General features: G+C 28.9%; 1 long non-coding RNA gene across 1 annotated transcript; it reads left to right on the forward strand.

Moving 5' to 3' along the window:
* The first annotated feature begins 3,467 nt into the window (after nt 1-3,467).
* On the forward strand, nt 3,468-9,852 carry LOC130674349 (uncharacterized). Its single transcript, XR_008991029.1, has 3 exons — nt 3,468-3,626; nt 8,566-8,702; nt 8,833-9,852. It is a non-coding gene; the product is annotated as an uncharacterized LOC130674349 (long non-coding RNA).
* Nucleotides 9,853-10,144: the final 292 nt, after the last annotated feature.

Consider the following 10,144-nt stretch of genomic DNA (forward strand, 5'->3'; position numbering starts at 1 on the left):
CTTATAAGAATTTCTATAGTTTTATAAAGATTCTATAAAAATTGATGTGATTTTATATAAACCCGGAAAAAAGTTCTTATATAATCATATGTAAACATATGCGTTTATATATGATTATATGAAAGCTTACATAATCTTATAAAATTCTTATAAGGATTCATATGATCTTATAAGAATTTTCTAACAGTTGATGTGATTTTATATAAAGTTATATATCACTTTATAACAAAACCAGGTAAAGTTTCATATGCTTATATATAATCATATATGATCATATAAAAGCTCATACGATCTTAAAAAATTCTTATAAGAATTTATATAATTTTATAAGGATTTTATAATAGTTGATATGATTTTTTATAAAGTTATATATGAGTTTATAACATAACCAGATAAAATGTTATAAATTATATGCAGTCATATATGATTATATAAAAACTCATATGATCTTATAAAATTCTTATAATAATTCGTACAAACTTATAAAATTTTTATACAATTACATGCAACTTCATATAAGGTTATATATAACATTATGAAATTACAAGATCACGTTTTATATGATTTACATAATCATGTATGATCATATATGATCATATAAAATCTTATATAACCATATAAAATTCTTCTAAGAATTCAGATAATTAATAAAAATTTATGTGATTCTATATGGATTTACAAATAAATTTTTATGATTATAAAAGAGTTTAATAAGGTTATATAAAATCATATATGATTATATAAAAGTTTATATAGATATATGATTCTTATATATAAATTTCTATGGTCTTATAAGCAGGTTATCTTAAAGAAACCTAATTTTATATAAAACACTTATGTGATAAAATTTGACCATATTTGGTGCATTATTTATGTAAGATGTATCAATTTGATCATTCGACATAAGTAATACTATAGATTGTTAAATACTTATAAGGGTAAAGCCGACTAGAGAAGCACACGGCAACCAAGCGATCGTCAGAGCTGAGCAGCATTCAGACAGAACATTAGTTGGATGGGTGACCTCTTGGCAAAATAGCAGTAAACCGATAGATGTTTTTTATTTTTTTTTTGTTCATGCATGATTGTATATAATTATATATCATCAGATCCTGCCAATTTTGAGATCTAATCATATATAAGTTATTGTCTATATGATTCAATAAAATCATTTATTCCCGGGTATATCTAACTTTAAATGATTATATAAGATTTCATAAAGTCACATAAATTTTTATAGGACCAATTTCATTATAAAACTTTATATGATTTTATATGAGTCACTTTTATATGATTTATATATGATCATAAAAGAACTTTTTTTCCCAGGATACATATTATTAGTATGAAAATAAAATCACTTATATTAAAATTAATTAAAAAAGCTGATTAGTAATAAAAATAATATAATATGAGCGTTCAAGATGTTCACATTTGGATTTTTAGATTTTTCTATTTTTTGCGTATAGAAACTTATTTTATCAAATACCAATTTTGGATCAAAGCTTTTGAATGACGACAAGTGGATATTAATATTTATAGTTGCGATGAAAAAAAAATTAATACTTACATTTGTTCAGAGATACAATCTTACGATTCGTTGTTGAATATAATCAATAAATTTTTTCAGGAAAACGAGCATTTACATACCAATATCTCATTATATATTAGATAAGCTTGAATGTCACTTTAACTATTATTTTTAATATGTAAATGCTGATACGCAAAAATTATTTATTATAAACAAGTTAGTATATATATGTATTAATCAAATCAACAGTTAATATGACATATTATGATAAAATTTTCTGTCGATAAAAATTCTGGCATTTTTAACTTCCCGCTAAGAAAATCGACGATTTTCGAAAAATTCGGGAAGTAATTGTTTTCACCCCGATTTTCGAATAAAACGCGTCGATTGCCGCCTTAGCCACCTCAATCGGATAATTTGCTAATTATGGGTATAATTTCTATATGGTATCGGAACAGTTGCTATGGGATTATGGTAATCGTTACTATGTAAGTATGGTAATGGTTACTACAATATTACGGTAATGGTTACTATTTCTAATAATTCCCATACATTATGGGAATGGTTACCATAATATTTAGGGAACGATGACCACGATATGATGGGAATAGTTACCATAATAGGGAGGGGTGGGGCAGAGCGGCCCCCCTAAGCCAATTATTATATTTTGTGGCTTTCAACCATAAGATCACTTTACTTTTGTCCTATTTCGAACAAATTTATGGACATTTTGCCAAAATTCTGAAAAAAATTTTTTTTTTTTTTGTAGGGCAGAGCGGCCCCCCTTCAAAAAGTTATGAAAAAATTTTTTTTTTCGTTTTTTTTTTTTTTAAATTGTTTTCATCATTAAGAATGTATTTCTTTCTCTTGACAACTATTTCTGGTTTTATATTACTCGAAAAAAACTTTTTAAAGCGTAAAAAATCGTTCACTCTCGATTACCTTAATTACTAATTGTTATTTAATGAAAAAAAAAATTAATTCTATAATTTTACTTTATTTCAAAAATTTATCAACTAAAACAAAAAATTTAATTTTTATAAATTTTTAGTGACCAAATTTGCCTCTTACATAGAGAAACGGCCGAAAAATATGAAAAAATAATTTTTTCGGAAGTTTCGGCTGGTCCATTTTGCCCCAGGTGTTATGCGTAGGGCTAGAAATGTGGAATTATGATAATTTTTTTTTAATTTGACGATAAAAATACGAAAAAATCACTTTTTCAAAATTTTGGGCTTGTCCATTTTGCCCCAAATGTCATGCGTAGGGGTAAAAATGCGCAAACATATCGGATTTATAGTAATTAGTCGAAAAAAAAAAAATTTTTTTTTTGGTGAAAATTTCAGGGGGGCCGCTCTGCCCCACCCTCCCCTAATAATATTTTGCTTTAATATTTGGGTTTGTTGGCACTATACAATAATTTAGTTGTCTCTATCAAATAAATATTTTCTTAACTTTACCAAATGGTTTTACTATTTAAAAGAGAGAAATATTAACGTCAACCGAATAGAGTCTATTAAATTATTTGTTAAAAATGACGAAATAGGTTATGTTGACGCGATAAAATTTAGTTGTCCCAAAAAAAATTTTAGTTCAACAGAATTTGACAAAATCGATTTAATTGTCCGAAGAGAAAATCTTTCTCAGTGTATGGCTATCAATAAATATTCTGTGGTTAGAGATAATTATTGTCATAAATGTAAATAGTTTTATAATTTTGCCAAAGAACAAGCGTGATAAGATTAACGTTCACATCCTCAGATCAATGATTGTGTAAGTAAGTCGATAATCTTTGATCGATAGCTATGGAAGGATATGATCGCTGGCAAAAAAAAATGCCTGAATTTTTATACACAGAAAACTTTATCATAATATGTCATATTAACTGTTGATTTGATTAATACAAATATATAATAACTTGTTTATAATAAATAATTTTTGCTTGTCAGCATTTACGTATTAAAAATAATAGTCAAAGTAACATTCAAGCTCATTTAATGTATGATGAGAAATCGGTATATAAATCCGCATTTTCCTGAACAAATATTCTCAATACATTCAACAACGAATCGTAAGATTGTATCTCTGGCCAAATGTAAGTATTAATTTTCTTTTCATCGCAATTATAAATATTGATATCCACTTGTCGTAATTTAAAAGCTTTGATCCAAAATTTATGTTTGAAAAAATAAGTTCCTATTAGGGGTGTGCGAATATCGTTTGAATCGAATCGAATCGAATATTAATATTCGATTCGAAATTCGAATCGAATAATTCGAAAGTTCCCGAATAATTCGAATAATTCGAAAGTTCCCGAATAATTCGAATAATTCGAAAGTTCCCGAATAATTCGAAAAAATTCGAATAATTCGAAAGTTCACGAATAATTCGAATAATTTCGAATAATTTGTAAATTTTCGAATAATTCGGAAACTTTCGAATAATTCGCGAATTATCAAAATATCACTGGATTTTCGATTGCTATCAATTTGAATTCCATTTTACATCGTGTATCAAAATAATCTACTTACGAATAATAGTATACTTTTTGATTAAAAATCAATTATCCGGAGAAAACAATTGCTCAGTTTCAATGTATGTTCATTTCTGTCAGTAACATAAAAAATCTACACAGAAAGAAAATTATGGCAGCGGTTCCCATAATTTTGTGAAATTTTTTCCTATACCGTCATAGGAATTACGACCATAAATTATGGGAGCGGTTCCTATAATTATAGGAATGTTTCCCATAATTATAGAAATAGTTCCTATAATTATGGGAATTATACCCATAACACTATAGGAATGATTCCTATAATTATAGGAATGGTTCCTATAATTTATAAGAATACTTTCTATAATATTATGGGAATCATTCCTATAATTTATGGGAATAGTTCCTATAATTATGGGAATGATACCCATAACACTATCGGAATGATTCCTATAATTATAGGAATGGTTCCTATAATTTATAAGAATACTTTCTATAATATTATGGGAATCATTCCTATAATTTATGGGAATAGTTCCTATAATTATGGGAATGATACCCATAACACTATAGGAATGATTCCTATAATTATAGGAATGATTCCTATAATTATAGGAATGGTTCCTATAATTTATAAGAATACTTTCTATAATATTATGGGAATCATTCCTATAATTTATGGGAATGGTTCCTATAATTTATAGGAACCATTCCCATAAATTATAGAAACCATTCCCATAATATTATGGGAATGGTTCCCATGATAGTATGGGAACTATTCTCATATTATTATGGGAATGATTCCCATAACACTATAGGAATGATTCCTATAATTATAGGAATGATTCCTATAATTATAGGAATGGTTCCTATAATTTATAAGAATACTTTCTACAATATTATGGGAATCATTCCTATAATTATGGGAATGATACCCATAACACTATAGAAATGATTCCTAGAATTATAGGAATGATTCCTATAATTATAGGAATGGTTCCTATAATTTATAAGAATACTTTCTATAATATTATAGAAACCATTCCCATAATATTATGGGAATGGTTTCTATGATAGTATGGGAACTATTCCCATAATATTATGGGAATGGTTCGTATATCATTATGGGAATCATTCCCATAATATTATGGGAATGGTTCCCATATTATCATGAAAAAATTAATTAAAACAAGTGTGGTAATCACTTCTACAATACACAGAAATATTATTAAACATAAAAACAAAAATTCAAACATTGAAAAAAAAAATCGTATTTGGCAAAAAAACATTAAAATTTTTAACAAGAATTTTTCGTCAGCACAAAACATTCAAGAAAATTCAAATTTTGGGAAATTTCTACACTATTGTGCAAAAAAAAAAATTTATGATATTATAGGGATGGTTCCCATAACATTATGGGAATAGTTCCCATAATATTATAGGAATAGTTCCTATACCAATATGGGAACCATTCCCATATCATTGTGGGAACCATTCCCATAATGGTATGGGAATGGTTCCCATAATGCATAGCAAAACTTCCCATAATTTTCTTTCCGTGTATATACTATTATTGGCAAGAGATCTTCTCAATTCATTTTGGTTTTTATTATTATTAATTTCCATTTGAAAAAAAATAAATAACAAAAAAGTCACACATGCAATATTTTAAAATTCTCCAAATTAATTACTCCAAGTTTTTTTATAAAGAATTTTAAAATAAAGTATACTATTCGTAAGTAGAATATTTGATACACGATGTAAAATGGAATTCAAATTGATAGCAATTGAAAATCCAGTGAAATTTCGATAATTCGCGGATTATTCAAAAATTTCCGAATCATTCGAAATTCGTTGAATTATTCGAATATTTTCGAATTATTTGTGATCTTTCAAATTATTCAAATTTTTCGAATTATTCGGGAACTTTCGAACTTCGTTCGTGCGCTCAACTTTGCTCTCGTGGGCAATCGACAACTTACCGCACTAGTTGTACAATATATTATTTTTCTACTATTACGCCACTGTTTAGGTCTAATTCATACACAGTAAAAAACGAATCGTCAAAGTGTAAAAAAAACGTATGTTAAAATTCTGTGTGTTGAATTTTTAACACTTTTGTGTGTCAATTTAACACACAGTATTTATCTTGTTTGAACTGTCGCAATCGATTGATTCTTTAACACACAAAAATGTTATTTTATTCTAAAGTAACACTTTTTATATGTTACTGTAAAATCAACACACAAAATATGTTAAGAATAATGTCGACCATCACAAAAGAATTCTTGGAAAATTTTTACTTTTAACATATGCGTATGTAACTTTTTTTAACACTCACAACATGTTAAAATAACACATAAATAAGTGTAAAACGGTCGTTTTACACACGATGGTTACGTAACAAATGATCCGAGGACAATTGATCCGCGACAATTGATCCTTGCGACGATTGATCCGTCGATAAAATGCGTGTAACATGAAAAATTACGCCCTTTTTTCACTAATTTTGTGTGCGTGTAACATAAAAAAAAGGCCATTCGGCAGCCGAAATGGAAGTAGATTTCTCATTATTTGACTATTTTCACCTTTCAAATAAAAGCTAATAACGAAACAAAATTTTTTTTGACATTTTCTGAAAAATTCTCAAGATGATAAAACAAAAAAAATCAAAAAATTATAAGTGTAATGCCAAAAATTGAAGCTAAATAAATGAGCTTCAGAAGAATTTTTGATGATAATGCACTATATGTTTTGATTTGACGTTATTTAAAGATACCTATGCATATATTAAAACTATCGGACCAATGGTATTTCGGATCCTATTCAAAGAATTATGATATATTATGGTTTTATTCCTCGAAAATTCTACCATAAGGACAAAGGCAATAATTTTCTTTCAATAAAATCCACTAATATAATAATCTAACATTACAATTTGATTGTGATATATCAAAGTGTCGTACTTAAAATTAGTACTAATATTTGGAATAAAAAGCCTATTAGAATATCAAACGACGAGTAGATATAGAGAATATTATCATCATAACTAATGTTAATACTGTTATTGATATATCATATCATTTATACACTGTCGATAAAACAAAATTGTATATACCTACTGAATTGAGATGATTGGATTTTATAGGTGTCACACTGCAATAATATAAATTTAAATAGCTCCATGAATTTACTAAGAAGTAGAAGAACTAATGCAATAGCAAAATTTCATTAAATGAATGGTAAAATAAGTAATTTCAGTGGTCTAGGCACATATATAGGCATGAAAATTAAAGCTTATTTGAAGAGCTTTCAGATGAATTTTATAGGAAGTCGATAAGTTATCACATTCAAAAGATATTGAAGAAAGAATAAGTAAAAATATGAATTTTGGACAATTTGAAAATTTTGAAATGCTATAACTTCTAAACTAATCAACCGATTGAGCTCGTTTTCAAACTCGAACAAGGTAGTCACCCACAAGCTACGTGTACTAAGTTTCACGGCGATCGGTTTAAAATTGTGGCTATAATCAAAGTGAAAACCTGCATAAAATTAGTTTTTACAATAAATTGTAAATTTTCAAAACCATTTATCTATTAGAAAAAATGGTTAAATCAATGAGTTGTATAGTCAAAATTGTAGGCAATCGAACGAGCTTTCACATAGAAGAAACAAAAATAAGCTATCTCACTCCGTTGGAAAGTTACATCCTGTTAAACGAGTAAACAAATTTTTTTTGGAAATTTTACAAAATTTCAATTAACCATAACTTCTAAACTTATTGGCCGAATTGGCTCATCTTCGAACTCATCCAAGGTAATCGTCCATAGAATAACTATACTGAGTTTCATTAAGATCGGTGTAGAATTGCGGAGGCTATCGTTGGAGAACGGCGCGTTATATTGTATATATATATATATATATATATATATATATATATATATATATATATATATATATATATATATATATATATATATATATATATATATAAATACATATATAAACTTTTGAACCAAATGTATTTCCTGACTCAGCTCGTCGAGCTGAGTCTAGAGGTAGCAAAATTTTTTGAAAATTCCATCATAAGGACAAATACAATAGTTAGATTTTTATGAAATCTACTAAAATATACTCACACACAAATTAGTAAAAAAAGGGTGTAATTTTTCATGTTACACGCATTTTATCGACGGATCAATCGTCGCAAGGATCAATTGTCGCGGATTAATTGTCGCCGATCAATTGTCCTCGGATCATCGGTCGTGTCACCACACACGATATGTGTTGATTTTGACGAAACTTTTTTTACTGTGTACCTCCATAAATCTGAGTAGGTTCAACTCAAGTCTTTGTAAGTCTAAGTTGGTTCATTTCAAGCTTCTACAATTATTATGTCCTAAAAAATTTAATATAAGTTTTCAATGCTCATTTAGTTCCAAAGTGTTCCTTAGATTTCGACTCGGTTATTTTCATGCAAAGAGTTCTATACTATTTTTTCAGTTTTAATAGGATAAAAATAAAATTTTGATTACAGTTCCTATCGATCAAATACTTGATTGAAAAGATGTCGAATATATTTTTGTTGATGATTTTATCCTTAGTTGGTTGGCTTTGACTGGTGTCAATGCGCAGTGGGAAAATGAAGACACTGAAGGCTGTCAGGGAAAATGGGTGAGTTCAAAAGAATCAATCGTTTTGAGACAACAATTAATAATTTATTGAAAATGAAATTTTTCATGTGATAAAATTCGTCCAATAATAGTTCGATATAATCTAGCGCATTTAAAAAAATTTTTTTTAGTGCCATGCAGTTCAAGGTTACTATTGCTGTAACGGTTACAGATGTTATTCAGGCGTGACGCATGATGGACATTGTATACCGAAGTAACAATGAGGATTACTTCAAAATTGAGCACCCCAGAGAGGAAAGTACCACGGGCCCAGGCTTGGCCCAGACTTGGCCCAACTTTGTAGAACCTTGGGTCAGGCTTGTAAGCCAGTCTTGGCCCAGCCTTGGTAGAAGCCTGGAATGATAATCTCGGGCCAAGCCTGGTTGCCAGACCTGGCCCATGCTTGGTTACCAGACCTGACCCATGCTTGTTTGTCAGACCTGGCCCAGGCTTCCAGGAAACGAATAAATTTAATTAAAAAAAATTTATTATTATTAACCTCGTAGAATTCATGATCATTAACGTTTTAATTATCTAGGGGAGGTAAATGATGTGAAAAAAACTCGGTGGAAATTCTGCTGGACTCTGGGCGCGAACTGCCGTCCTTCTGATTACTAGGTCCGAACGGTAGCTACTGGACGAACCTACTAACGTTGAACTGGTACATTTATATGATCTACTTATATAAACCATAGGTATATCCAAACTTGGGTAATCCTACCTTGGCCCAAGCCTGTCTTGCCATTGGATGGCCAAGGCTAGGTTACCCAGTCTTGGCCCAAGTCCGGGTAATCATTGTAACGGCCAAGGCTAGGTTACCCAGTCCTGGCCCAAGTCTGGCTTGCCATTGGATAGCCAAGGCTAGGTTACCCAGTCCTGGCCCAAGCCTGGGCCAATATAGGTGTGCCAAAGCTAGGTTCCCCAGTGATGGGCCAAGTAGGGGTCCGTTGTTCAACTCTGGCAGCTCCTGTATAGGACCTAATATATATATGAGACCGTTGGCAAAGTGAATATTGACAGATCTTTTTTCAACAATTGTACTTTATTTTTTTTTTTTGAAATCAATAATACACGTTATTAATTCAAAAATTGTATCTAATAAAAAAATAAAATTATATTTTGGCTTCAAAATATTAACTGAGCACTAAAATTTAACCATCGAAATTTTCCTCTTTCCTTGGATTTATTTTAATTATATTTTTATCATTATTCTCAACAGTCATAAATTTTTCATAAATTTGTTGTATTATAAATTCCATGTGAGAAAATGTGAAAGATTTGATTGAATCCTTTTTAAAAAAAGAATTTTTTTCGATGGTAAAGATTTTTTAAGAGTATAAGCATTTTAAAAGTAATAGATGTGAATTATAGTAATTAGATATATTAATAAATATACAAAAGAGCAGTGAAGTAATTTAGTGATCAGGATAATTACCCGACTAG

The sequence above is a fragment of the Microplitis mediator genome, chromosome 9 (genome assembly GCF_029852145.1).
Source record: "Microplitis mediator isolate UGA2020A chromosome 9, iyMicMedi2.1, whole genome shotgun sequence".
Taxonomy (NCBI): Eukaryota; Metazoa; Arthropoda; class Insecta; order Hymenoptera; family Braconidae; genus Microplitis; species Microplitis mediator.